Below are 27,129 nucleotides of genomic sequence, written 5' to 3' on the forward strand. Positions count from 1 at the left end.
GACATAACTTACCCCAGCATATGCTGTCTCTGCTTTTTTTCTTTTAAAGTCTTCCTTCTTCCCAAGTTTTCCATGGACTTAATTCCACAGACAGGTGGGAAGGAATGGATGAGACTTCAGAAGTTGTGGTTGGGAATCAGTTATCAATTCAAGAACCTATGTGCCGGTGCCGCGGCTCACTAGGCTAATCCTCTGCCTTGTGGCGCCGGCACACCGGGTTCTAGTCCCGGTTGGGGCGCCGGATTCTGTCCCGGTTGCCCCTCTTCCAGGCCAGCTCTCTGCTGTGGCCCGGGAGTGCAGTGGAGGATGGCCCAAGTGCTTGGGCCCTGCACCCCATGGGAGACCAGGAGAAGTACCTGGCTCCTGCCATCGGATCAACGCGATGCACCGGCCGCAGTGCGCCGGCTGCGGCGGCCATTGAAGGGTGAACCAATGGAAAAGGAAGACCTTTCTCTCTGTCTCTCTCTCTCACTGTCCACTCTGCCTGCCTGTCAAAAAGAAAAAAAAAATCTAAAAAAAAAAAAAATGAACCTATGCAAGTAAATATGGCGGCCTGTCTGGTGAAACTGCTTTTTCCCAGAGAAGCACTGAAGCTACTCTTTGGTCCTACCCTCTAGGAATGTAAAAAGGAAGTAAACTATTTCCCAGAATAAGGTTCTTTATATTTTCTTACTTAGAACACTGATTTGATGGCTGAGCAATTTTTTTGGACTGTCAATGATATGTTACGAGAAGGAAGGAAATGAACAAATAAAAAATAGCAAAAAAACCCAAAAAAGGTTATGAAAAAGAGCCAGGCCCCTGGGTTGAGCATCCTGTACATAATTCTGAGCTTCTGTGGATATTTGCCAGGCTCACTCCTTGTGCTGAATCATATGTTTCTTGGATTGGACGTAGGAAAGACACCATCAGTCAAAGTTTGTCTCTAAGGCTCTGATCAATCATGCTCTCCTGCACAGCCATCCTTCTTCCCTCCCTGGGCATGAACTCCAAGTAGTCCCCGTTTCCTTGTGGCTTTGTCATCCCCCCCACAAAAGTACCTTCCTGGATGCTGTTCTCTCAACATCCATCTCCCTATGGGACCATTGAAACCTGAAGAACCAATTCATACCAGCACAGTCATAGAAAGGTAGACCCTGATGCAACCCTAACCCCACAGGAAACTCACAGCAAGGGGCTTTGTAAGGCTTGGTCAGAGAGGAGTGAAGACCACACTGTGACCTGCGTGACTTATTGGTGTTCCTCAAATTCTGCCCTCTAGCCTGCTAACGGGCATCACCACGATTTTGATTTACTTTGTTCTTAAACTTCTCTGTACCACTTTCATTCCAAAGTCCATCTCATTGCAGGCCCATGAAAATACTGAAGTTAAGTCATGTAAAAAGTTATCTATTTGTTTAATCAAAGGCTTCAGTTCTACTCAGCTAGAGTTGGGGTCTTTAAAATGAAATATAAGATGGCAGATGTGTACCTGAGACATTTTAAGTGCAAACTACACTCTACTTCTTGGAGAAAAGAACATGAACAGGTGAATTATGCTGAGAGTTAGCAAATCTGAGCAGGCCTTTCTCATGTACTTATTTAAAAATGTTTCAAAGACATTAAAATGGGATGTTTTAACAGCAAATACATTAGAATTTCCGTCAGTCTCAGGACAGTCCTCTTTGAAGATGTAAATTTTGTTCTTGGGCTCTTCTTAAGTAACTAATTCTGCTGTCAATGTATGTGTTCTTAAATGAGCAACACCTTTGAAAATGAGTGTTACAAATCTTAAGGATGACCAAATAAAAACAAAATGGGAAAAAAAAGATTCAGTATAGTGATGTGTGACTGAATCCTTGTTAATTTCATGTAAGATTAATTTTTACCAGTTTATGAAAAATAAATAATTTTTAAAAACTTTTGTTTACTTGAGAGGCAAAGAGAGAGAGTATGTGACAAAGAGCTGCCATTCACTCATTCACTCATTCACTCCACAAACACCAGCAATGGCCCAGGTCTAGGCCAGATCAAAGCTGGAAGCCAGAAACTCAATCCAGGTCTCCCACAAGAAGGGACCTGATTACTCAAGTCATCACCATTACCTCCCAAGGAGGAGCTTGGAAATGAACCCAGGCACTTGTAATATGAGTTGTGGGTATCTAACAGGCATCATAACTATTAAAAACCCCACTTCTCAAAACAGACATTTTAACAACTCCTACACAGAAAAAAATAAACTATTTTTAAACTATTTGCAGTTAAGATTTATGTTTAGAAAAAGAATAATGTTTTGACCAAACTGTTCTTTAAAAAAACATTTATTTTTATCTACTTGAAAGCAGAAGAGAGAGAGAGAGAGAGATATTGATTGATTGATTGATTGTCATCTATCTGTTGATTCACTCCAATTGCCTGAATCAGCCAGCACTGAGCCAGGCTGAAACCAGGAGCCAGGAACTCCATCCAGGTCTCCCACATGATTGACAGGAGCCAAAACATGAACCATCATCTGCTGCCTTCCAGGAGTCCTAAGCAGGAAGCTGGGTGAGAAGTGGCATAGCCGGGACTCAGACTGGTGCTCCGATATGGGATGCAGATGTCCCAAGTGGCTTAGCCTGCTTTGCCTTAACACCTGCCCTTAAAAGTGCACCTTAAAACTGTGCACAGAGGGGAGAAGAAAAGGCGCAGTCATATTCTGGCATTTATCTGCATTCCTGCTGGGGGCAGGTGGACATGGTGGCTGCTTTTTCTAATTGGATGTGCAATCCTTCTGACTTCACTTACTTTCCTTCCAGAATAGCCCCAGAGAATTGAGTTCTGGCTTCACTTCAGAATTAACTTAGGGGCCATCATCTGCTGAGCATGCATGAGTAGAAGTGGTTCAGCTCTGGTATCAGAACTTCTGAGGCTAACTGTGCATTTATAATTGATAAAGTTATATATATGTATAATTCTATTACAGATGAAGAGTTTTCAAAATGTCCATGGAAAATGCATATGTGGAAAAAACTATGCATTGATTTAAAAAATTTCCTGCATCAAAAGAAACCATTTTAAGTTCTAGTTTCTATATAGTTTTCAAATCCCCTGTATGCCTATATAAAATCATATATATAATGATAGCACATAAAATTCTACAGTTGATACATATAATGTATCCCATACATATAATTTTAACTGATAAACACACAAGTAGAAGGAGCGAGCATTTAACGTTGCAGTTCAGGTACCCACATCCCAATCAGACTCCAGCTTCCTGCTAATGCAGACCCTGGGAGCTAGTGGTAATGGCTCAAATAATTGGGTTCCTGTCACCCATATGAGAGATATGGTTGAGTTCTTGACTGCATGCTTCAGCCATGAGCCAGTCCTAGCTATTATGGAGCTCTGTCTGCTTCTTCATAAATAAATAGTTTTTTTAAAAGAAGATACAGAGGTGTCATATTACTATGAAAAGAGAAGAAGTAATAATACACACTATATTATAGGTGGAAATCTTTTAAGAAGAGAAATTAAGTATAAGAGAAAAGAAATTAGGAACAATTTAGAATGAGGAAGACATAGTTGAATATCAAATGACAGGTTATGGATTTTGAGGGTCCCAGAAATTGAATTCTGTTGAATTTTCTCCATTGAGGCTTCTTTTTTCCCCCTGAGAAAGAAGATCTTAATATTGACTGAATTTAGTTAATTGGTATCTGATATTCAGTCATTTTTGTTTGCTTTTTAAAAATATTTATTTATTTGAAAGGCAGAGTTACAGAGAGGTGGAGGCAGAAAGAAAGCGATCTTCCATCCACTGGTTCACTCCCAGATGGCCCCAACAGCTGCAGCTGTGCTGATCCGAAGCCAGGAGCTTCTTCCAGGTCTCCGTGTGCAGGTCCTTGGGCCATCTTCTACTGCTTTCCCAGGCGATAGCAGAGAGCTGGCTCAGAAGTGTAGCAGCTGGGACTCGAACCAGCGCTCGTATGAGATGCCGGCACTGCAGGTGGCCACCCCATGTTTTTGTTTTTAAAATATATTTATTTGAAAGAGTTACAGAGAGAGGGAGACACACATAGAAAGAGATCTTCCATCTGCTGGCTCACTCCTCAAATGACCACAATGACTGGGCCTGGGCCAAGAAGAAAGCAAGGAGCCTAGAACCCACCCCCCGCCCCCCATCCAGGTTTCCTACCAAGTGGCGAGAGCCCAAGTACCCATGCCATCTGTTGCTGCTTTTCCATTAACAGCAGGGAGCTGGATCTGAAGTGCAGCAGCTGGGACTTGAACCAGCGCCCATACGGGATGGCAGCACTGCAGGTGGTGGCTTAACCCACTGTGCCACAAGGTCAGCTCCTATTCAGCCATTTCTATAGGAATCACTTCTAATTTGGGTGACTTTATTATTATTCTGCATACTGCAATCCACACTTCTGTGTAACCTTTGGTTCCCTCTTCACCAACTCCTCAGGGTTCAAAAACCACAGAATGGAAAACGCAATGAAGAATTCAGAGGGTTTGAGTTGGGAGCAGCTGTAGGTCTCTCAGGGCCTGGTCTAGGGTTGGGGGCCTCAGGGCCAACAGTGGGCTGGTGCATCCACTGTGGGCAATCACGAGACCCCAGGTTGCCCAGGTCACTGCATCAGCCTCAGTGTGCAATGTGGCTTAACAGGTGGCTGACTGAGGATCTTTTGTCAACACTGTTGACTGGGTTGTCACGTGTTTGTTCTTGGATTTATTGAAGCACAGATTCAAAAAGCATGACCCAGACTTGTCTTAAATTTGGGGTATTTAGGACTTGGTTATAATCATTTTTCTAATGTGACTATTTCTGGCCTCGCCTGACTATATGATGTAATATTAAGCCCTATTTAATGTTTCCATGCATCCACACTCTCTGTTTGGCTAAATACACATGTGACTGGAACTTGTCATAGGCTCCTGTGGAGAGTACAAAAAAATGAGTTGAAAATAAAGAGGCCAGGTATTATGTGTGCTGTGTCTTTGCAGTGTGGCCAAGCATTTATAAAGCTTTTCTAAAACCAAAATTCTAAAATTTGTCCATGCAGATAAATATTCTCCTTCAGAGATTTTCCTTAAGATTCAGAGTGCATTTAATGATTGATATTACTCACATATGCTTATAACTCTTAGAATTATTTTCGGAGTCAATTTACAAGCTAAGAAATACACAGTCCATCTATTTATTTTTGGATGCAGCATTGTTTTGACCAAAAGATATTACCCAGCTTGGTCACTCACCCTCATTCACCAGACTTGGCTCTGAGTGGCCACTGCCTTCACTGGTCTCCCTCCCCCCCGAAATAGAAACCACAAACCAAGCGTGAAGATTGCCTGCTACTGACCATGCTCTGAGAAGGGCTTAGGAGCTAATCAACAGAGGAATTCCAAGCACGGCATGTTTTCAAACAACGGCAGCTTCACAGGTATGATGTTGTCCTAAAGCACACGTGTGAAGGGGTAAGCAGGCATACGCCAGGCCTGCTGGGGTGTGCATGTATGCTTGTATGTGTGGTTTTCTGCAAATACTCAGACACAGCCGGAGGGCATGGGCTCATTGCGCATCACTTCCTGGCCAGTGCGCCAGGGTGCAGCAGCCAGCATGAAGACGGCAGCATGGCGATGCTGGAAGAGGACCCCAACACTGGGGGGCACACACCAGGATGGCCCAGCCCCTCCGCTGTGTCATCGGGGCACTGACGCCCAGGACTTGTGATTTGCCTGATGTGAAGTGATTTCCATGGTATTCTGCCAGAGGCCGGGCTGCAGGGGATCATCTGTCCATACTGGTTTTGCCTAAGGACCACTCTGTAGGGGACAGCATGGATCTAGCTATCACATCAAATCTATTTCCTTAAAGGGGCACTAGATTTAGTGACAAGGTCCTGGAACTTCACTCAGCTCTGTGACCTCAGATAAGTCCCTTTACCTACCAGAGTCACGGCATCATTTGTGATGCTACAAAATGACCCTAGAATTTTTTTTTTTTTTATTTCACAAGGTCATTATATTCTCTCTCTATGATTAAGCACCTAAGGAGTCTGCATACTGTTACTCATTAGTTTGGAAACTCACCTGAGGGGATAAATAGTCTTTAATGCAGCATCCAATACATCATCCCCCTACATGATAACTATCTAAAACGGGTGAGGTCAGCCCAGGTTAAAATGAGGGCATAGTTACCATCGCTCATTGCAGAAGCTATTTAAATTTCATATGAACAAGACATTTTGTTATTGAATAAACTCCTGTTTCATAGTCTCTTCGGATTATCAAGTGGTTACAAAAAATTTTATTCATAAAAGTTTGCAGTGGCTGGCATGGGTTCCAGGCACACCTTCTACACGTCCATTCTGGTCAGAGATGCTCATTCTACGTTTCCATTTCTGTAAGTCCACGGAGGGGCTTGCTTTGCATGCGGGAACTTTCTGCCTGCGTCATGTAGATTGGTATTTCTTGTCCTGAAATATGCCTGGATTGTACACCCTGACATGCTTATAAACTAAATGCAGAAATGGCACTGCAGAAATAATTATTTCATGCGCAACATCCGCAACTTATTTCCACTGTTTAACCTCAGACACATTGTTCTCATTTCCACTCTTCACAAGACATTTGTTCTTTTCACTGTTCTCTACTTTAAGTGGATGAGGGTCATCTGGTTTGTTGATGTTATGAAATATGGAATCCTCATATTAATGGTTCTGAAATCATCTGGGAGTACTTAACACCGTGTCTGCGCCGTGATGCGGCATTACCTTGTATCATGCAGAATGAGTTAACATGATATTAAATTACTCCTTTTTATGTCATTCACGCTCTTTATTTTCTGGGACCTTCGTCTTACTGTCTCTCTAAAAATTGTGCAGCTGTGACACTGGAAAAGGAGATCCCAGTGCATGTATTTGGAGATGGGTCTTTGTATAAAATGATGTAGGGGGTATTATTGACTTTGGGGTTTCAGGGGAGACATGTAGAAAACCGGCATCTGAGGAAGTTGGATTGTTTTTTGTTTGATGCATGTAGTTAGGGAAAAAACAAACAAACAAGTAGATCAATGGTCTTAAAGGAAACTATTAGGAGTTAGGTTGAGCCTCTCCAAAGTAAGTCAGCTGATTTTTCTAGAATATTAACTTTGTTGCCTCAGACAATGTGGATCAGGATTTCTTGAGCTCAAAGTAAAAACAAGCAGCTGATCTCTGTGAAATTCACTTAGAGAAAGCTGCGGCTTTGTCCAAAAGCCAGACTGTTGTCACAGTGGCTGTCATTTATTTTTCTCCATCCCTTTAAAGTTCTGTTCAGGAAGGTCTGTAAGCTGGAGCCAGAGTTCTTGAACTTGAGCTTGCAATGGAATCACTGAGCGCGCTCATCAGGCAGCCAGCTGCTGGCTCGGCCCGAGCCTCTGATGTCCTGCCCTGGGGTGCAGCTGAGACTTTGCTCACAAGATCCCACTTAAGGCTGAAGCTGCTGTTCTGGAAAGTGAAGGAACGCCAGGGCAGGGCCACCACAACGGCGGGTGAACGCCGCTGCCACTGGGCAAGTAATCTAAAGTGAGATTCAGGACTCAGCACCAGATGGATCTAAATTGGCATCAGAATTTAAAGATGTGGATTTAAAAACTGTAGCCTCCTGCGTGTAGTCCCTCTTCTTTTGCTTTCTTTGCCAGTGTCACTACCACTCATGGTTGTTGCTAAGTGAGTGCTGCAGAGTAACAGACCAGAGACCCTGCAGGTGGAGAGCACAACGGGCTAAGCCCGTGAGGAGGCCTGCTCAGGAGACATGGAGGAGCGATTTCGGAGGGGAGAATCAGGCTAGGATCCAGCACTCCAGGCTCTGAGCCTTGACTCTGGCACTTACGTTTAAGAGATTAAGGGACACAGTATGACACCTGCAGCTCCTGTTAGGAAGGAAGGAAGCAGGCTTGTCGTTTGCATGGTCAGCAGTAACGTCAACAGCAGATGAAGCCGAGTGTGGAGATGCAACATGAACACGTGCAGGACCCAGGGGCCTGTGAGCCTGCAGAGCAGAGCCTACTTGTTTCCATACCTGGAGAAACGGTACTTCCCGCAGATACCCAGGGAGCCTGGGAAGACACAGAGGCCTGCCTGGGTCACAGCACATTGGCTGGGGGACTTTGGCCTTCCGGATCCTCCAGTGAAAGTGTCCACAGTGCAATGACAATGGGGCAGTACTTTGCCCAGAAGCCACCAGTGCTGAGGTCCTAATGTCACAGCTGTCTGCTGTCCCTCCTGTCCCACAGTCAACACAGCCCATCTTTGCCTGACGCCATCAAACTACCCAATGCCTTTCTCTTCTCGGTTATTAGTCAGCATGCAGAGTGTTCTGATCATAGCGTGGCTTCCCCTGGGTAGGTCTCCCAGTGTAAAGCATTTTGGCTCTTGCAACAGTGCATTTCCACAGTTAATGAGTAAGTTGGCTTATTGGATGGAGACGATGTGAACACATGACCTTGAACATCAATCCTTTTGCAGTCATTCTTCTTGGTAGCTCAATAAAGAGCCTCTTGACTGTGTTCCTTTTTTTCCCCTGCGGCTTAACCTTGGGGACAGAATGTATTGGTCCTGCTAACTAAGTCTGTGTGGCAGTTTTATTTCTCTGAAATTATTAAATTGGCATTCTTGCTTCATGCTGCAGTCTAATGAGCTTGGAAAATGTGCTTCTGCCCCTGAGTAGCAGCTTGTAAAGTAGAGGCCAGATCTCGGGCCAGGGTAGATCCTGTAACCTCATGAGGCCACTGCATGGGGCCTGTGGTAGCTGGGCTGCTAGCCTGGGTCCTCCCTGGTAATAATCACTCATCATGTGTGGTGACACCACTCAGTTTCCAACTTGTACCAGCTATTGTTGTAGAACAAATTACTTAACTTCCCTGGGAGGCCCAGAAAATGGGTCTGATGTCTGTTCTGACTTGGAATTTTATAAACTTCTTAATCCAACTCAGATTTTGCTTAAAAGTAATCTCAAGGGAGAAAATGCCCTTATTTAGTGCACTCAAGTTTTCTGCCGGCCGACGTCACAGCTCACTTGGCTAATCCTCCGCCTGTGGCTCTGGCACCCCGGGTTCTAGAACCGGTTGGGGTGCTGGTTCTGTCCTGTTTGCTCCTCTTCCAGTCCAGCTCTCTGCTGTGGCCCGGGAGTGCAGTGGAGGATGGCCCAAATCCTTGGGCCCTGTACCCGCATGGGAGACCAGGAGGAAGCACCTGGCTCCTGGCTTCAGATCGGCGCGGCACGCTGGCCGCAATGCACCAGCCGTAGCGGCCATTTGGGGGGTGAACCAACGGAAAAGGAAGACCTTTCTCTGTCTAACTCTGCCTGTCAAAAAAAAAAAAAGTTTTCTGCCAACATGTGACTTGTGTCTCCAGACCACTTGTACATGACTTCACAGCCTTCATTCCCTGGTTGTCCCTGGAAGCCTGGTTTGTCCTGTGTTCCCTCCTCTCCATCTCACTTTCTCCCTCTCTGCACTGAGGCAAGCTACCCGAACGAGTGACCTGTCCATGCAAGCAGGGCCTCACTGTCAGGAGGGCCACTGTCTAGAAATTCTTAATAGGGTTTTGAGCGAAGGGCTGCACTGGAAACTCCAAAGGGCTACCTATGCACTGATGATGTCATAATCTATATCCCGATTCCAAAAGTCACTCTCAAGCACCAGATATAGCACTACAGTTGTTCTCAACCATCATTGCCCTTCTCTAGACTATAGCGCCCACGAAGGTGTTTCCCAGGTCAATTAAAGGACTTCTCCCTTGTTCTGAATTCTAAATGGAAATCGTGTGTACTGCCTCACTCTGATCTGGCCAGGCCCTTAGTCATTAGATCAGTGAATTCAAGCTCCCAGCAAACTCTTCCTCATGGCCCCTCTCCACACTCCCATAATGTGGGGAGTGGGGCATAGTGTTTGCTCCACAGGCATCCTCCTCCTGGTCGCTCGCTCCTTCTGAGGTATTCCTTCCATCCACTATTTATTTGAAAGGCAGAGTGTGAACAAGCAAGCTAGTGTGAGTGCAAGCCAGGAGCTAGAAACTTTACTGGGGCCTCCCAGGTGCATCAGAAGGGAGCTGGGTCAGAAACAGTATCTGGGATTCCACCTGGCACCCCAATATGGGATGCTGGCATCTAGGTGATAGCTTATACTGCTGTGCCGCGAGGCCTGTCTCTCTAGTTGTCTTTAAAAAAAAAAACTGCATCAAACTCCCATCCTTTCTATGACATACAAGCATCCATTTGTCCCTTGCTTTTTGTTTTTAATTTTTTTTTGACAGGTAGAGTGGACAGTGAGAAAGAGACAGAGAGAAAGGTCTTCCTTTGCCGTTGGTTCACCCTCCAATGGCTGCCGCAGCCAGCGCACCACGCTGATCCGATGGCAGGAGCCAGGTGCTTCTCCCGGTCTCCCATGGGGTTCAGGGCCGAAGCACTTGGGCCATCCTCCACTGCACTCCCGGGCCACAGCAGAGAGCTGGCCTGGAAGAGGGGCAACCGGGACAGATTCCAGCGCCCCGACCGGGACTAGAACCCAGTGTGCCGGCGCCGCAGGCGGAGGATTAGCCTATTGAGCCGTGGCGCCGGCCGTCCCTTGCTTTTAATTCTACCTTCATCTCCTCACATGGGCCTCCCATTGCCAGTGACATCAATCTCATGTTACGTTTTCTAGTGTCCATGTGCCCCTGACCCTGAGAATGTACAAATGCTGCTCCTGCTGTCTGGAAAGCCTGTCTTGCCACCAACTGAGTGGCAGTTATGTCATACATCACTCACCATGGAGCCCAAACAGTGCCCTTCCTGCAAAGGTTTCTCTGACCCCTGCAGGCCTCTGCATGCCTTCCAGCCTCTGCTCTCACAGGTCTGTGTTCATGACTGATTCAAGCACTTGTCCATGGTACCAAAATTGCTTATTTGCTTTCCCTCTAGGAACCATATCCTGGGAAGCGGTGGTGGGGATAGTTATTGAGGTGGACCATGTACATTATGTGTGCTAGGTGCTGGATCACTGTGTTATGAACTAAATGTCTGTGCTTCACCTCACCCCAAATTCATATGTTGAAGCCCTGCCCTCCAGCGTAACTATGTTTAGAGACTGTCTTTGAAGGCAGAGTTTCTAAGAGGTAATTACAGCTGAATGAGGTCATGAATGAAGAGCCCTTGTGTGCCAGTATCAGTCTCTGCCAGGCAGCCGTCTGTAAGCCAGGGATAGTGCCCTTACCAGGAGGTGACCAAGTAGGGTGGGACCTTGATTCTGGGCTTCCCAGCCTGCAGAGCTGTGAGAAATAAATGTCTGTTGTTTAAGATTCCCAGAGGATGGCATTTTGTTGCAACAACTTGGGGTGATTAAGACACAGTGTTGACCATACCTGCCATTTTTTGGGAGATGCTTATGTAGTGAGTGAGCCAGTTGCCATTTGAACTTAGACTAGGTGAACTGGTTTTTGTGCCTGAGCAAAAATCCCATATCCAACAGTTTTAGTGAAGATTAAATAAAGCAGTGTGGAAAACAATGAAGAACAATGACTCTTAATAAGCATGCCGTAAAAATTAGCTGTTATTTTTATGACATGTAGACATCCCCACAGAAAGTAAGGATGTGATCATTTAATTCAATAATCATCCAATAAAAAATATTATGTGTAAGTTATTACTGCACTAGACACAGTGAAAGACACAAAATAAATTTTACACACTATTCCTATTCTCAGAAATATATATTTAACTATGGGGATAAAACCCACCCTATTCTGCAAAGGCACCACTTGAGAATGGCAATGAGTTTATTCAATGTTTCCCTCACTAATTCCACAAATACCTGTTGACACCAACTCTCTGCCAGTCACTGTCTTGGGTGCTGGGCACAAGGGGGAGAACAGGTGCAACGGGACCCCAGTGATAGTCTGGAGGAGTGATGAGTCACATTACAATGTTAGTACATAGAAAAACAGGTGACAAGGTAAGCTCAAGGGTTTTCAGTCTTCTTGGCCCAAGAAGGATGATTCTGTTGTGGACAGGGAGGCCATGGGTGAGGCTGTTGCTCTATGTGGCTAGTTTTTCCAAGGGCATAGATGGATCTGAAGGCATTACACATGAGACAGGAAGAAAAACCAAAGTCCCTGAGCACTCCTGGGCTTGCCCTGTGTCTTTCCAAGTGAAGCTCTGACCCAAGAGCCTAAAACTTCACGAAATGAGGAGGGACCCCGGGTCTTTTCCTCACCACTGAGTTCCTGGCACCTGCGTCTGTGTCAGGAACAATGCAGCTGTTGAATTTAAGTCTGCTGATCGAGTAAATAGATGGGAAGAGAGAGCTGAGAAAGAGAGTTTGGAATGTTTCCTTAGAGCAGTCAGTGCCAGTAAAATACTGTAATAGTAGAGGACAGGACAGAACAGGGTTCTAATTAGACTTATACCCATGAGGCATGGGCTCAGGAGGACCAAGAGCGTGGAAGTGTTTCAGGCATCCTGATACAGGAGACAAGCCCTGACCTGGGTGAGGCAGAGGAGTGAAGGAGACGGGTTGACAAAGTGTGAATGTCTGTGTCCTCTTTATACCAGGTGAACTAAGACAGCCAAATGTAAGGCAGCAGCAAAGCTAGAGACAAAGTCAGAGTGTAGGCTGGGAGAAGCTGGGAGAAGTCCCACAACTGATAACGCCCGCACTGCTTGGTTGTTGGGTGGGCAGTGCTGAGTTGGGTTGGTGAATGGGTACCTGGTGGGAGACTCAGGTGGGGCGTGCCATGGCTGTCCTGGTGATTCAAGGCAGGGGCCATGCCTTATGTTATGGTTCCTGTTTAGATGAGGGCTGCCTGTGCCCTATGGGTGAGTATGCCCATTTAATGTCATCCCCAACTGTACACATGTCTGATCTGTCTCTCAGCCACTGGCTCAAGACGTATGCACCTTTTTCTCTAGACTAACAGGAATGAGTGATGGCTTTCAGTAGGGAGAAGGTGACAAAATATGCCTGTACCGATATGTATTCCATGTGTTTGTCTTGCCTGGTACTGCTTGCACTGCACCAGAAAAAAGCTCTCAGATTGGGGTGGGTTGAAGATGAAAGGAGAAAAGAAGAAGTGTGCAGAGGACCCACTGCTGTCACTCTACTTGGATACAAAATGGCTCGAAAGAACCAAAAGAAGAAATAATCACATTAAAGCCACTCTGTTACTGTTTGCTGGGGAAATGTGTGGCGTCTGGCCGCAAAAGAGAAGGAACATGATGGGGAGAGGATGTTTCACCTCCCCACCTCCCCTTACCCTCTGAGCCGCAGGGTCACTGAGTTGCACCTGCTGGGGAGGCATTTAGCCAGGCAGTTAAGATGCCAATCCAGATGCTGTGTCCTACCTGGGTTTGATTCTTGGCTCCAGCTCCAGACTCTGGCCTCCAGCTAATGCATGCCCTGGGAGGCAGCAGTGATAGCTCAAATGATTGGGTCTCTACCATCCACCAGGGAGACCTGGATTGAGTTCCTGGCTCCTGGCTTCTACCTGGCCCAGCCCCAGCCACTGGGGGGGGGGGGGGAGCATCTGAGGAGTGAACCAACCAGTGAACCAGTGAATGAGAGCTCTCTGTCTATATGCCTATTTCTTTCTACTTCTCAAATTTAAAAAATTTTTTTGAAAGACTTAACATGTTAATGATATTAATCCACCAAATAAAACTATGTTTTTAAAAACAGTGGTCTAGAACACAGTGTGTACACATATTTTACACCGTCTTGAAAGCATCTGAAAATTTTCTATTGAATTATCCCAAATAGCAGAGGAGGTCATGCATTAATTTACTCATTCAAAAAATATTTGGTGCCTTCTCTGAATGAAGTAATGTGGCAGGCCCTGGGGGTACTTCACAGCAAAAATGATCAGTTTCTGCCTTGCCCAACTCGCAGTTGAGTGGGGAAGAAGTCATAGCCCAGAAGAGGGTGATGTTTCTTGGAAGTGTGACTTTTCTTTCCTAAGTTCACATAAAGGACGTCTGTGTTTGCTCTAAAATGCATTGTTTGAATAGTGTACGGGAGCCAGGGTTTAGCGTTGCTTGTTAAGATGCCTATGTCCTGTATTGGAATGACACACCTGGGTTGGATACCTGGCTCCCGATCCTGACTCTGGCGTCCTTTTAATGCACACCCAGGAGGCAGTAGGTGATGGCTCAAGGACTGGGTTCCTGCCACCCATGTGGGATACCTGGGTTGCGTTCCTGGCTCCTAGCTGCAGTCTGGCTCTGTTATGGGCATTTGTGGAGTGAGCAAGCCAGCAGATGGGAGCTCTCTCCCTCTGTCTATTTCTGTCTTTTTCTTCACCTCTCAAATAAATAAATAAATAAAAATTTTTAAAAAAGAATACAAGAGTAGTTCAAAAAGTTCAAGGAAACCAGAATTAAAAAATATGAGCTTATTTTGGCATATTTTTTCACAATATGTGGAAAATGCATATTATAGAATGGCTATATTAATTTTTTCACCAGTATAAATTCCTAGTTTTGGTTTACCACAAACTCTCTGAAGTCTCCTGTATACATGGTATGACTTTAGTTCACAAACTGAAGTTATACAAGGAAGAAACTTATGTTCCATAAATTATGTTAGGATGCTCTGCTAAGTAGCTGGCAGGGTGTTTTGACTCCAATGTTTCCTGACTTCCTGGAGCTGTATTCGAGGATGGCGGAAGAGGAAGAGGAGGCTGGAAGTGGGAGTCCCCTTTTAAATAAGTTTCTTTTTTTTTTAAAGATTTTATTTATTTATTTATTTGAGAGGTGGAGTTACAGACAGTGAGAGGAAGAGACAAAGGTCTTCCTTCTGTTGGTTCATTCCCCAAATGGCTTCAACGGCCGGAGCTGCGCCAATCCGGAGCCAGGAGCCAGGAGCTTCTTCTCAGTTTCCCACGTGGGTGCGGGGGCCCAAGCACTTGGCCATATCTACTGCTTTCCCAGGCCATAGCAAAGAGCTGGATTGGAAGAGGAGCAGCGGGACTCGAACCGGCACCCTCAAATAAGTTTCTGAGACATTTCTCCTAAGGGCCCTGTGTCCGCAGGAGAACCAGCTGACTGTGGGCTCCAGCCCCTTGCATGGTTCACAGGGGCCATCTCTAGGCTGCGCATACATCCTCCAGCTAGAACCATCCCCAACCAACTGCCCCAGGGCTCCTGCCAGGCCCCAAGTTCTGTCTCAAACCAGGGTCCAACAGCCTCCTTCCAGCCAGCCTGGGGAATCTCTTTCTGGTCTTGAGAAAAATCCTTCTCTCTTCATGTGTTGTTGCAAGGATATTTTGCCTCTGAATGTTGGGTATTTGGGGAAACAAAATACTGGATTTCTGACACTGTGGACGGTGTGCAGCACTTCAGGAAACACTCCTCACTCACACCATCTGCTTCAATGGAGAGACGAGGAGGCAGCTAATATACAAGGAAAAACCAAGCTGCAGGTGAATAGCTCTCTTGATTTTTTGAAAAGTCTCAGCACAAATGTTTCATTTCCCTTTATCACGTGGCTTCAATGCCTCTCCTGTACAAAGAAGCAGATTGGTTTCATTCAACAAATATTGGTTGAGCACCTTTTATGTAGGGGAGATGCTGAGAATACACTGGGCAAAAATCCCTGTTTCCCGGGTTTACTTTCTCAGGTTGAGGAGCAAACACCAAAGAAAGCCTGAGTCCTCACGTTATTACCTGGTCACTTCGGGAACTTTCAAGCTTTTCTGAGGTTGAGCAGAAAGCAGAAATGGTCCACTTCACTGGCGGATTTTTCAGTCCGTTAAAATGAGATTTTTGAGTCATGTAAGAATTGCTTGGTCACCGGACATTAGTAGTCAAAGTAAAACCGAAGAGAGTTCAGACCACGGACCACTTTACACCTCCCCTCCCCCTCTTTTTGGTTTCTCTATTAGAACATTTCACTTCTCCAGTGAAATAATAGCCAGGATCATATTTCTTTGTTGAGGCCAAGAGAATTCTCTTTCTCTTTTCTCCCCCCACCCTAGGGGTCACCGCTCCAGTTCCGTTTTGAAGCATTTGTCAAGCGGTTATTGTCGTGCGTTGCCAGTGCACAAAACCCACTTTCAATAAAACAACAAGGAGGATCTGAAAGGCATTGAATACAAAAATAAAATATTCTCAGCGTACTTTTCCTGTAGATGAGCTCGGCTGAGGGAAATGGACTTTAAAATTAGATCATTTACTTAGAAACCCTAGGAAACAAAGTTCTCTCTCTTCCGAAATGAAGAAGTAAAACTCTAGGCCATTTAAGACAACATGGGCAGGGCAGGGAGGAGGGACAAGACTGGGGACTGTGTGCCTGGCGGTCATGGCAACAAGGAAGGAATCCCCACCCCAGGGTGTGTGTGCTCCTAAACAAAAGTGCTACCCTGTGGTCTTCACGGAGAAAGTCTGGCCTTTTATCTGCTGCAAATTCTCCAGGCCCCAGGGAGGGCAAACAAAGCAAGGGTTCTTTTCTATGCTTACCCAGGCTCTTCAGAAGGGGCCCTTTCTTCATGACTCCATTTCCCTTCCTGCCCTTCCTGTCCACCCCCCACCAAGCCTGCTAGTTTATGTCCCTCAGGTCCCCTGGCCAGGTGTATACAGCAGTGCATGCCCTGGGCACATCCCAGTTCCCCCTTTACCCCTTCCCCACCACCACAGGCTCAATTCCAGGGGCACCTGCACTGCGCTGTGGCAGATGCCAGTGCACAGGGCTGTCAGGAGGAAGTTGCCAGGGGACTAGCAGGCTTCCCCCTGCACACCCCGATTCTCTCTAGCGTGGACACAGGATCTTTTACGACAGGTTCCAGTTTTCCTTTTTGGGGGGAATGCAAAGAAGCCATTCAGAAAGAAAAGCAGGGAGACAGGGTTAAGTGAGAACACAAAAATAAGATCATTCAGAAGTGCAATCGAAACCTTGGTTAATGTCCGACTTTCCATGGGTGGGGAACCGTGGCCTTGGTCTGCACTGCCCAGTTAGCCTTCTCAGGTGCCCAGTTTGCTGCTGATAAGCCTCAAGTGCATTGTCCTGTTTGAAAGGCATTATCAATTCACTTTTCTTCCTTAATCGTAACACCTGATTTTATCACAAGGCAGGTCTCTGAGCAAACAATGCCCCCTGAAGGCCCCCACAACCCTGCAGCTCCTCTCCCTCCTGCAGCCAGGCTGCCTTCCACATGCAGGGCTTTGCTTCCTTGTCACAGACTGCTGGAATGCAAAACGATGAAAATTAATGCTATTATTAAAGGATTTTTCAATTAAATGTGCAGTGTAGAGCCAGATGCTGCTTTCTTGAAGGAAGAGAAGTTTAAGTAAAAAAATCTGACAGATATTCGTTCCATCTAGCGTGGCAGAATTTATAGTAGATTACAGTCTTTGATTTCTGTGGGCTTGGGCTGTCAGGTCCACTTGCAAATGGGCTGTGGGAAAGAGTTACACTTTTGTAATTTGAAAACATCTGGGACATATGGTAAATATTACACCCATAACTGTTACGAAGTTCTGCTTCCTTTAAGGCCCTTTCTTCTTTGCTCTACCCTCCAGTGGATTATTTGCAAGAACCCCATTACTTTCTACCTCTATTTTCCACTGAAATATGACTTGCTTTATTTTGATGCTTTCGATTCCCAGTGAAAAAAATCAAGAAAATAATTTTTTCCCTTTGTGTATGACAATGCACTATCCTACAATTTCCTGATCTTCTCTTGAGTCAATGTTTATCTTGGTATTCATTTTTTCCCCAAAGATACAGGCTGCTTTAAAAGTGAGTTTATCTGTTGTTTCATGAGGCCGCCCTCCCCACTTTTATCAGAAAGTGGATCAATTCAACTGGCATGGGCAAACGCTTTCCCTAGGCATGCACACACAGAAGCACACACAAAGTCAGTTCTTAGGATTTAAAGTATATTTTACACTGAAAAGTCAAAAAGGTTACTATAGAGTGCAAAGTCCTATGGGAACTCAAAAGAATGAAGGATCAAGTCTGCTTAGAATGCAAGTGGAAACGTTATTGTGGAAGACACAGTTGGGACAAGCCCAGTGTGGATGAGAGGCAAAGGCAGATAACGTGGGTTTCTGTTGGGAAGGCTGCTGGCTGGTTTGTTTGTGGGCTGCCATGTGACAGCCCCATGGCCTACTGGATGTCAAAGTTGGAATGGTCAATAGTGGACCATGATGAGCAGGTGGTCCAGTTGGATACATATGCACCAGGTTTCCAGGAATGAAGGCAAGGGGCTCTGGCCATTTCTCCAGATCCTGTGAATGTGCTCATCTGGGGGTAGAGCCGGGAATGTGCAGTTTTGCAAAGCTCTCTGTTTGCCTTTATTGATCAGGCTTGAAAACCATTGCAGACACATCATGGCAAGCACTGTGCACAACCCTGACGGTGAGCCAGGACTGTGCGCCTGCTTGATAGTTCTGGCTGGTACCAGGGTTCTTGAGAAAACTTCAGCATCCACCAACATATCCGATGATCCCACCAAATCTGTTTTTTGGTATTAATACATAGTCATTTTCCCAAAATACTAACTGACTCCCATGACCTTCTGGCTTAAAATGCTCCCAAGGCCCACCACTGGCCCTAGGGGGATGCTTGACATCAAGATGACCTGCAGGGTGCTGGATGACGGGATTCTGGCCCCCTTTCCATTCTTGTCTCCCTGTTTCTCTCTTCTCACATTCCGACACAGTGGCACTGAAACGCCCTTCCCTCATGTGTGCACCCCATCTGAGGTCCAGCTGTCCTCCTTCTGACCCACCACCCATCATCACCCTTGCTCCACATCTCAGACTCCACTTCCTGTGGACCATGTCCCTAGATGTCACCACTCAGGAGCTCACCCTGTGTGACCTTGGGGCAATCACCGTGCTATCGAAATGGTTGTATGCTTTCTGTTACCTGCTAGACAATGAGCCTTGTGAAAACAGGAGCTGATTTAAAGTCCTCAGTCTTGTACTTCTAGAACCAGTACTGTGTCAACCTCTAGTGTATTCTTTATAAAGGGTGTTGAGAGAACGATTACATGAAAGAATGACTAAATAAGGGAATTTAAAACATACCTCTTACAAACAACAACAAAAAACAGTCTGACAGGATTCTTAGCTTCTGCTAGAGTACCATCTAATTTTAAGTAGAATTTTTACTTTACAATTTCCTGTAGAGGTTTTAACTCAAATTATATCACAGAATATCATCTTCCAGTGGCTTTTACTGCTCACATTGTGACTTCTTTTCAGAAATATTCCTCAGACTCAAAGGTGTGTCCCTAAAAAAGATCAAATTCTCTAAGCACCATTTTAATTTTTCAGACCTAAATATATATATTTAGCCCCAATTGGAGATTGTTTAGTTAACATTACAAAGAAATAGTTGAGAAAGTGTATTAGAAACAAAATAGCATACCAGCTCAAAAATGTTTTATATAATAATGCTTGAAGAAAATCTACTTTCTGAGTTGGCTAGAATTCTAATGGAAGAGTGAGATATGTGCCCTCCTGCTATTCTAGGAGAGCTCAGAGTGGTGCTAACTGCTGAGATTTTTGTGGTTATTTTAATCAATAAGTGTCTTTATAAATTCTGTTTGCATTTATGGTTGTAATGACTGTAAAAATCCCCCTAGTTACAGGATTCTTAACCAGGGATCTACTGACCCTTTGTCTGCCCTGTCAGTGGGTTTTCAGGGAGGCAAGAGTGTCAGAGAACTTTCTGCAGATGTAAGTAAATGCTCGTGCAATTCACTTATGTGTGTCTGGGATGAGGGTCTTTAAATTTCACGAGATGTTCACGGGCTCTGTCTGAAAGTGTTCTGAGATTTTGCAGATGCCCGGATCACGGAGTACTAATTTGCTTAATTTATCGTAAAACATCTGACCACAAAATAAATGTATGTGACCAGGAAACAGGTACAGTAAAAGTGACTAAGCCTGTGAGGAAAAGTACAGAGTACAGGTTTTATTGCTTCAAATGGCTAAGGGTGTGATAAGGATCAGTGAAACTGCATTGGAACAGCAGATGCAGCCATGTAACAAGGTCCTTGCTCAAATTCTTAAGTACCCTGTCTTGTGAAAAACACACTAGTGGTGAGTGACAAAATCGTAATTAAGATATCGCTTCCTGCTCTGAAAGACTCTCTATCTATATATACATGCATGTGCACTCACACATAAACATGTATAATTTTTTTTAAAGACTGGTAAAGATTCAATTCCAAATGCCATGGGAACATTCAGGACGGAAACAAGGGAAGACGGATTGCACCTGGGAAAACTGGAAGGGCTTCTGGAAAAGCTAGGATCGGAGCTGGTTCTTCAATGTTTAGATGGAGGGAGAGGGACAGGAAGAGAAGCACAGCAGACAGAAAACAGTAGGTTGATGAAAGTGGAGGAGAACAGGGTCTCTGGGGCCAGGCTGTGGGGGCAGTGTGGCATACCCAGGTGGCCCTGGGAGTGGAGTGTAATGGAGAATGATAGGGAAAGATAGGTGAAGGGCAAATAAATATTTGAATGCTGGGCTGGGCGTTTGTATTTCATACTGTATCAGGTAGAGAGTCACTGAAACTTTTGAGTCTATAGTAATGTGATCTGAGTCTTGCTTAGGAACATGCTTTTTTTCCAACAATCTGTAGGGTAGATTGAAGGACGAAAAAATTGTAGAAGTCTGTAATACTTCTAGAGAAGATAACATTGAAATCACCAGGTGGGATAATATAAAAAGCTAAATAGAAGTGTATCTATGGGGCCGGTGCCATGGCTCACTTGGTTAATCCTCCGCCTGCGGCACCAGCATCTCATATGGGTGCCGGGTTCTAGTCCTGATGGATCCTCTTCCAGTCCAGCTCTCTGCTGTGGCCCGGGAGGGCAGTGGAGGATGGCCCAAGTGCTTGGGCCCCTGCACTTGTATGGGAGACCAGGAAGAAGCACCTGGCTCCTGGCTTCGGATCGGAGCAGCTCCAGCCATAGCGGCCATTTGGGGAGTGAACTAAGGAAGGAAGACCTTTCTCTCTGTCTCTCTCTCTCACTGTCTATAACTCTACCTGTCAAATAAATTAAACAAAAATGTATCTATGAGTAGAAAGAGAGAGAAGCATATAATCCCAAAAAGGGACTTCTGAGGATTCCATGTATGATTGAATGTAGATATGAAAAAAGGGGATAAATTACAGATGGAGATCAAATTTTAACTTTAATTTCCTGGACACTTAATGTTACCTTTAACTAATGTAGTTCAGAATTTTTATTTTGGGGGGGTGACAGGTGTATTCTATTTTGAGCATGTTTTTGGGATTTATGTAGAAATGTGTAGTCCATAGCTGAAAATATGAGTGTGGAAAGATTAAGGCAGAGAGGTGGATGGGCAATTCATTTGCAAACTGGTGACAACTGAGTCCTAGAATGTAACAGCTTAGAAAAGATTGAGAAAAGCCACTTGCCACCAAAAAGAAAAAGAAAAAAAGAGACTGAGAAAAGAAGGGGACCAGGCCAAAGAAAGTTACTACATGCAGAGGTCGCAGGTGAGAATGGAGCAGTGGCCAACATGCTGGTTAGACTCCGAAGGCAATGGATGCTTTCCTGGAAAAGTTCCAGTAGAACTGAAAGCCAAAATAACAACTTCAGAGAGTTTAAGGACAATAAAGAAGTAAGTGGAGGTAGTGAGTATGGATAAGTCTTTCCAAAGGTTTGATAGCAGGAGGAAGAACAGTAACATAGAGACCCGTGAGACTGCATGTGTGTGGTGCAGGGTTAGGGTCAAAGAGATTCTGAACTTGAGTTAGGATGATAAAAGTTAGCACAAGAGAAACTGGAGACATGGCAGAAAGGACCACATTACTGATGAAGCAAGGAGACCAATCAACATGCTGGTACTCTAAAGAATAGATACAAATATTCCAGAGGGTACTGGGAAGAATTTGTGAGCTATGACATAGGAATCGCTTCAAAAGGCCAAGGCCAAGACTCCTTATATGGCCAAATGCCTTCAATGCAAGAAACTTTGGTCTGGACTTGACGACAAGCAACTTCATTGCAAAACAATTGCTTGTTCACATTTTACAAAGTGTTATCACATCAAATTTTGCTGAGTGCAAAGGGAAATCATGTCAAGTTGGTTCTTATTGACACAAAGCATCTCCTTTATTCTTAGCATTTGTGTTTTGATGACTGGATGACTTTTAAAAGCTATTTTACATATGAAATATTTATTCAGTCGAAAGGTAAAATTCTGTCCTGGCTTTTATTAGTAAACCATGAATCAAAGTCTACACTCAAACACCACCTGTTAGAAAATAAAACATTTCTGGGAACATTGTGTTGGTTTCCATAAACAAATGTCATTGAGTTTAACTCAGCGATCTCCCAGGTTGGACTGTGTTCTACTGTGGATACTACTGATAAAGACAAGAAAAGAAGGCAGCGTCCATGCCCTAGTGACATTTATTTGCTGGCTATCGTCCCTAAAGTTTGCACATTAAGAGATCTCTAGGAATAAAATAAAAAATTGTAACTTGTTCAACTTTATTTATACTGCAATTATACAAATAAAATATAGTGTTGAGAGCTGTGGGGGCATCTACAAAAATGAACATTATAATAATGCCTCAATGAGAACTAGATTTTTTGAGATCTAACCACATGAGTCTTAAATGTTTTATCCTTTCAACAACTTAATAATGTATAACTATACTTCACATGTGGACATCAATGTTTCAGTTGTAAAGTAACTTCTTCAAGGTCACACAAAAATTCTCAGGAGGAGAAAAGGAATTTCTGTGCTGGAACCATTCTCTGCTACCTGATAACAGATTTTTAGATCTCTAGAAATTTGGCAGCTGGTTGGTAAACACCGTCATTATAAAAATTTAAATTATATAGACATATTGTATCACTTACATTATTAAAATCATGATATCTGCAAAACTAAAAAAGAAAGGAGGGAGAAGGAGTGTGGGGAGCAACTCGGACTAGACTGTTACTCGAATTAAGACTTATTCTATGCATCTGCTCTCCCACAATATGGCGCTGGGAGAGGAGGAAACAGCTTCTACACAGCTGCCTCCAGTTCAACCAATAAACAGCAGGACCTGCTCCTGATTGGAGGAGAGCAGCATACTCGGCGTGTGGGTAGCAGAGTTGGGATTGGTGGAAGAGGACTATAAAGGAGGAGAGAAACAACATGCACCAGGAACATCTATCTGAAGGAACACCTGTGCAGCCCCCGAGAGAGCCGGCCGGCGGTGTGCCGCTCCCCCGCAGAAGTGGGGAAAGTGGCAGGGGGAACCGCCCTTCCACGGAGGTGGAGGGGTCTGCAGCCAACCCAGGAAGAACCAGCAGCAAACCCGGGAAGGGCCGAGCAGACGAAAGAACAGCGCAGGGTCCTGTGTGTTCCTCCACGAAGAGGGAGAGCGACAAAGGAGGAAGATGGACAGGAGGGGAGGGGGTATCATTATAGTCTAAGAATTGTATCTATTAACTAGATTGAATCTGTTCTCTTTGTATTAATATTATATTAACACAAAAAAGTATCAAAAATCATGAAAAATGAAGTTAAAAATAAGTTTATCTTAGTGTAAAAATTTTTCATAATCTAGGGCTGGTATTGTGGCACACTTGCTTAAGCCACCACAAGTGACAAAGAAACCCTGGTTCAAGTCCTAGCTGATCCACTTCTAATCCAGCTTCCTGTTAATGTACCTGGGAAAGCAGTGGAAAATGATCCAAGTGCTTGGGACCCTGCCATTCATGTTGGAAACTCAGGTGGAGTTCCTGGCTTGTGGCTTTAGTCTGGCCCAGACATTGCCCTTGTGGACTTTTGGGAAGTGAACCAGCATATGGAAGATCTCTTTCTCTCTCTTTCTAGCTCATTCTCTCCGTCACTTTGCCTTTCAAATAAATTAATAGAAAAAAAAACTTTAAAAAATTGAATCAGTGCAGTTTTTCATGAACATTTTCATGTTTTTGAAGACCCTTTATATGAATGGATTTCATTCATTGGATTTTGAAGTACAACAAATTATGGTTTTTTAAATAATATTTATTTATTTGAAAGGCAGAGTTATAGATAGATCTTCCATACACTTGTTCACTCCCCAAATGGCCACAATGGCCAGAGCTGAGCCAGGCTAAAGCCAAGAGCTTCTTTCAGGCCTCCCACATAGGTGGCAGGGGCCCAAACATTTGGACCATCATCCGCTGCTTTCCCCGGCGGTTAGCAGGGAGCTGGATCAGACGCAGAGCAGACAGGACATGAACTGGCACCCATGTGGGATGCTGGCATTGCAGGTGCCAAACTTGCTATGTTTTTTAAAATAAATTTATTCATTATTTATTTAGAGAAACACAGGCTAAGGGAGAGTGAGAGAAAGTGCGCCTATCTACTGGTTTACTTTCCAGATTCTCACATTGTCCCCTGGCTGGGGCTGAAGACTGGAAAACTAGGACCTAGGAGTTTGATTCAGATCTCCAGGTGGATGGCAGGAATACAATCACTTGAGCTATTGCTTTCTGCCTCCCAAGAGTACACATTAGCAGGAAGCTGAAGTCTGGAGCAGAGCTGGGAGTTGAACCCAGGCACTTGGATATGGGACACAGTCATTCAACTGGGAGCTTAACCAGCAGGCCAAACACCCACCCCATGAAGTGGTCTTGTAATTCGATTGTCCAGAACTTTTTTAAAAGATTTATTTATCTGAAAGAGTTAGAGATACACACATACACACACCCAGAGAGAGAGAGAGAGGCCTTCCATCTGCTGGTTTACTATCCCAATGGCTGCAACAGCCAGGGCTGGGCCAAGCAGAAGCCAGGAGCTTCTTCTGGGTCTCCCACATAGGTGCAGGCCATCTTCTCTTGCTTTCTCAGGCACAGCAGGAAACCGGATCAGAAGTAGAGTTTGACTCCTGGAAGATTAAGGCTCATAGGAAAGAGTGGGAGAGAGACGATGGGTTCAGGCCATATAGCATAAGAACCTGTGTGAGCTAAGGATGTTTCTTCCCTCGGGACTTTGAATGCTTTTATTCAAGGAAGAATAAAAAGGTCAAGAGCTTTGTGTGCAGCAATACGGGGAGCATTTCTGCTGTTGTAGAAGGAATTTAATAGGGTCCCGTATCTTTGGTTGTTGTGGAAATCAGAAGACAGTAAGAGCTTCTCTTCAGAAGACTTGGTGAAGGCTGAGATGTGGAAAATCAGTGATATCGAAAATGGCTTTGAAATTAGCATCTGGGAAACTTAAACCAGAACCTGCCAACTTTATGGAGAAACGTTTTCCTCAAACAGCCTAATGCTTGATTTTAGAAACTGGGATTTGTCCCTTACAGCAGTCCCAAGAAATGAGGGCGTGTTAGAGAACAGCTGCTCATCAATCCATTAGAGAAAATGACGATTTATTAGGTGCCCCCAGAATATTTTGGATTCGAACTCAGATGCTTGCAACCAGGGTAACTAATCAGGAATTGGCTACTAAGACTCTTCCATTTAATTTGACTTCTTTTTCTTGTTGAGGCATCCTACTTTCTGTTGACTCTCCCATCTCACATTGACTTGTTTCTCACAGGAGTGGAGAGTAGAATGGTGGTTACCAGTGGCTAAAGAGAGCAGGGGAAGCAGGGATGGGGAAAGGTTGGTCCAGGAAAACTGAGGGACACTTAAGAGAGGAAAAGGGGGCCGGCACTGTGGTGCAGCAGGTTAATGCCCTGGCCTGAAGCGCCAGCATCCCATATGGGCGCCAGTCCAAGACCTGGCTGCTTCACTTCCGATCCAGCTCTCTGCTATGGCCTGGGAAAGCAGAAAAGAAGATGGCCCAAGTCCTTGGGCCCCTGCACCCATGTGGGAGACCCTGAAGAAGCTCCAAACTCCTGGCTCCTGGCTTTGGATCCGCACAGCTCCGGCTATTGTGGCCAATTGGGGAGTGAACCATCGGATGGAAGACCTCTCTCTCTCTCTCTCTGCCTCTCCTCTCTCTGTGTAACTTTGACTTTCAAATAAATAAATCTTTAAAAAGAGAGAGAGAGGAAAAGTAAGTTATGGTGATTTTACACAGCATAATACACAGGATAATGTACACCAAGGTTTCTGTTTTAAAAAAAGTTAGAAGAAAGAATTTGAATGTTTTCACTAGAAAGAGATAAATCTTTGAGTAGATAGATGTGTTTACTCTAGTTTGAACTTTACACGATACATACACCCATCAAACATCACTTATCAAACACCACAGTGCACCCCACAGCTATGGGCGATGTTTATGTGTCAGTTAAATAAATAAAAAGATGTGTATCTAGGTATAAAAAGGCAGCATTCTGAGGATATGTCCATTCCAATTTACTGATAAAGTAGAAAACTAGACCATCAGATCAGGCACCAGGAACATAGCTATTTTGCATTTAGTAAGATTTCATACAATGTGTTAATTTATTCTTCTTTTTGGGGTTAGAGTTGGCATAATCTTATCTAGACTTGTCATAACTGCAATTTTTTTGTTTTGTATCATGGAGAATTAATGGTATCAGTAGAGTGAATCTCGGTGAACTCACCAAAAAATGAGTATGGGCAAAATTCCCACTTGCAATACTTTTTAGGTATTGAAAGGAATTTTTACATATAGAAAGTTTTCTGTGTCCTGTAATATGCCAACAGTGTTGGCTATTATAAAGAACTTCATTCTAGGAGAACAGTAGTGTTACAAATATGTACTGAGGGACCTTTATGCTCATGAAACACTTTAAAGCCCGCATTTTCAAGTGTTCTTTCTAGGTTCCTCTGCGCCCGCTCCTTCATGGGCAAGGAAGGGCACGGACATCTCTATAAGGCTTCGCGCTTGCTATTTATTCTCTTTTTAAAGGTGACCCGGAAGTGACGCCCTTTGGCCTTGACTTCCGGGGCGCCCTTCTGCAGCTGCAGCAGAGCGGATGAACGCACGCGCGGCGGGAGGACGTGAACTCTCGCGTGGAGAAAGGGCTGCCGTCTTGGAGGGGCATGCGCAGCTCGCCTCCTGCCCAGCCACGCCCCTCCCTGGAAGCAGGAGGAGCACATGGTGTTTTGACACAAGCTGGGATTAATTTAGGATCAAAGTTGTCCCTCCATCTGTCTCTTCCCAGTGATTCAGTATGGTCTAGTAGTGCTTTGTTGGTTCGTTGTCGTAAATTTGGTTCAGAATCGACCCCTGTTTGGGAGCATTTTGGTTCTGAG

This window comes from Oryctolagus cuniculus, chromosome 9 (assembly GCF_051225735.1).
Source record: "Oryctolagus cuniculus isolate XC-2025 breed Fujian yellow rabbit chromosome 9, ASM5122573v1, whole genome shotgun sequence".
NCBI lineage: Eukaryota > Metazoa > Chordata > Mammalia > Lagomorpha > Leporidae > Oryctolagus > Oryctolagus cuniculus.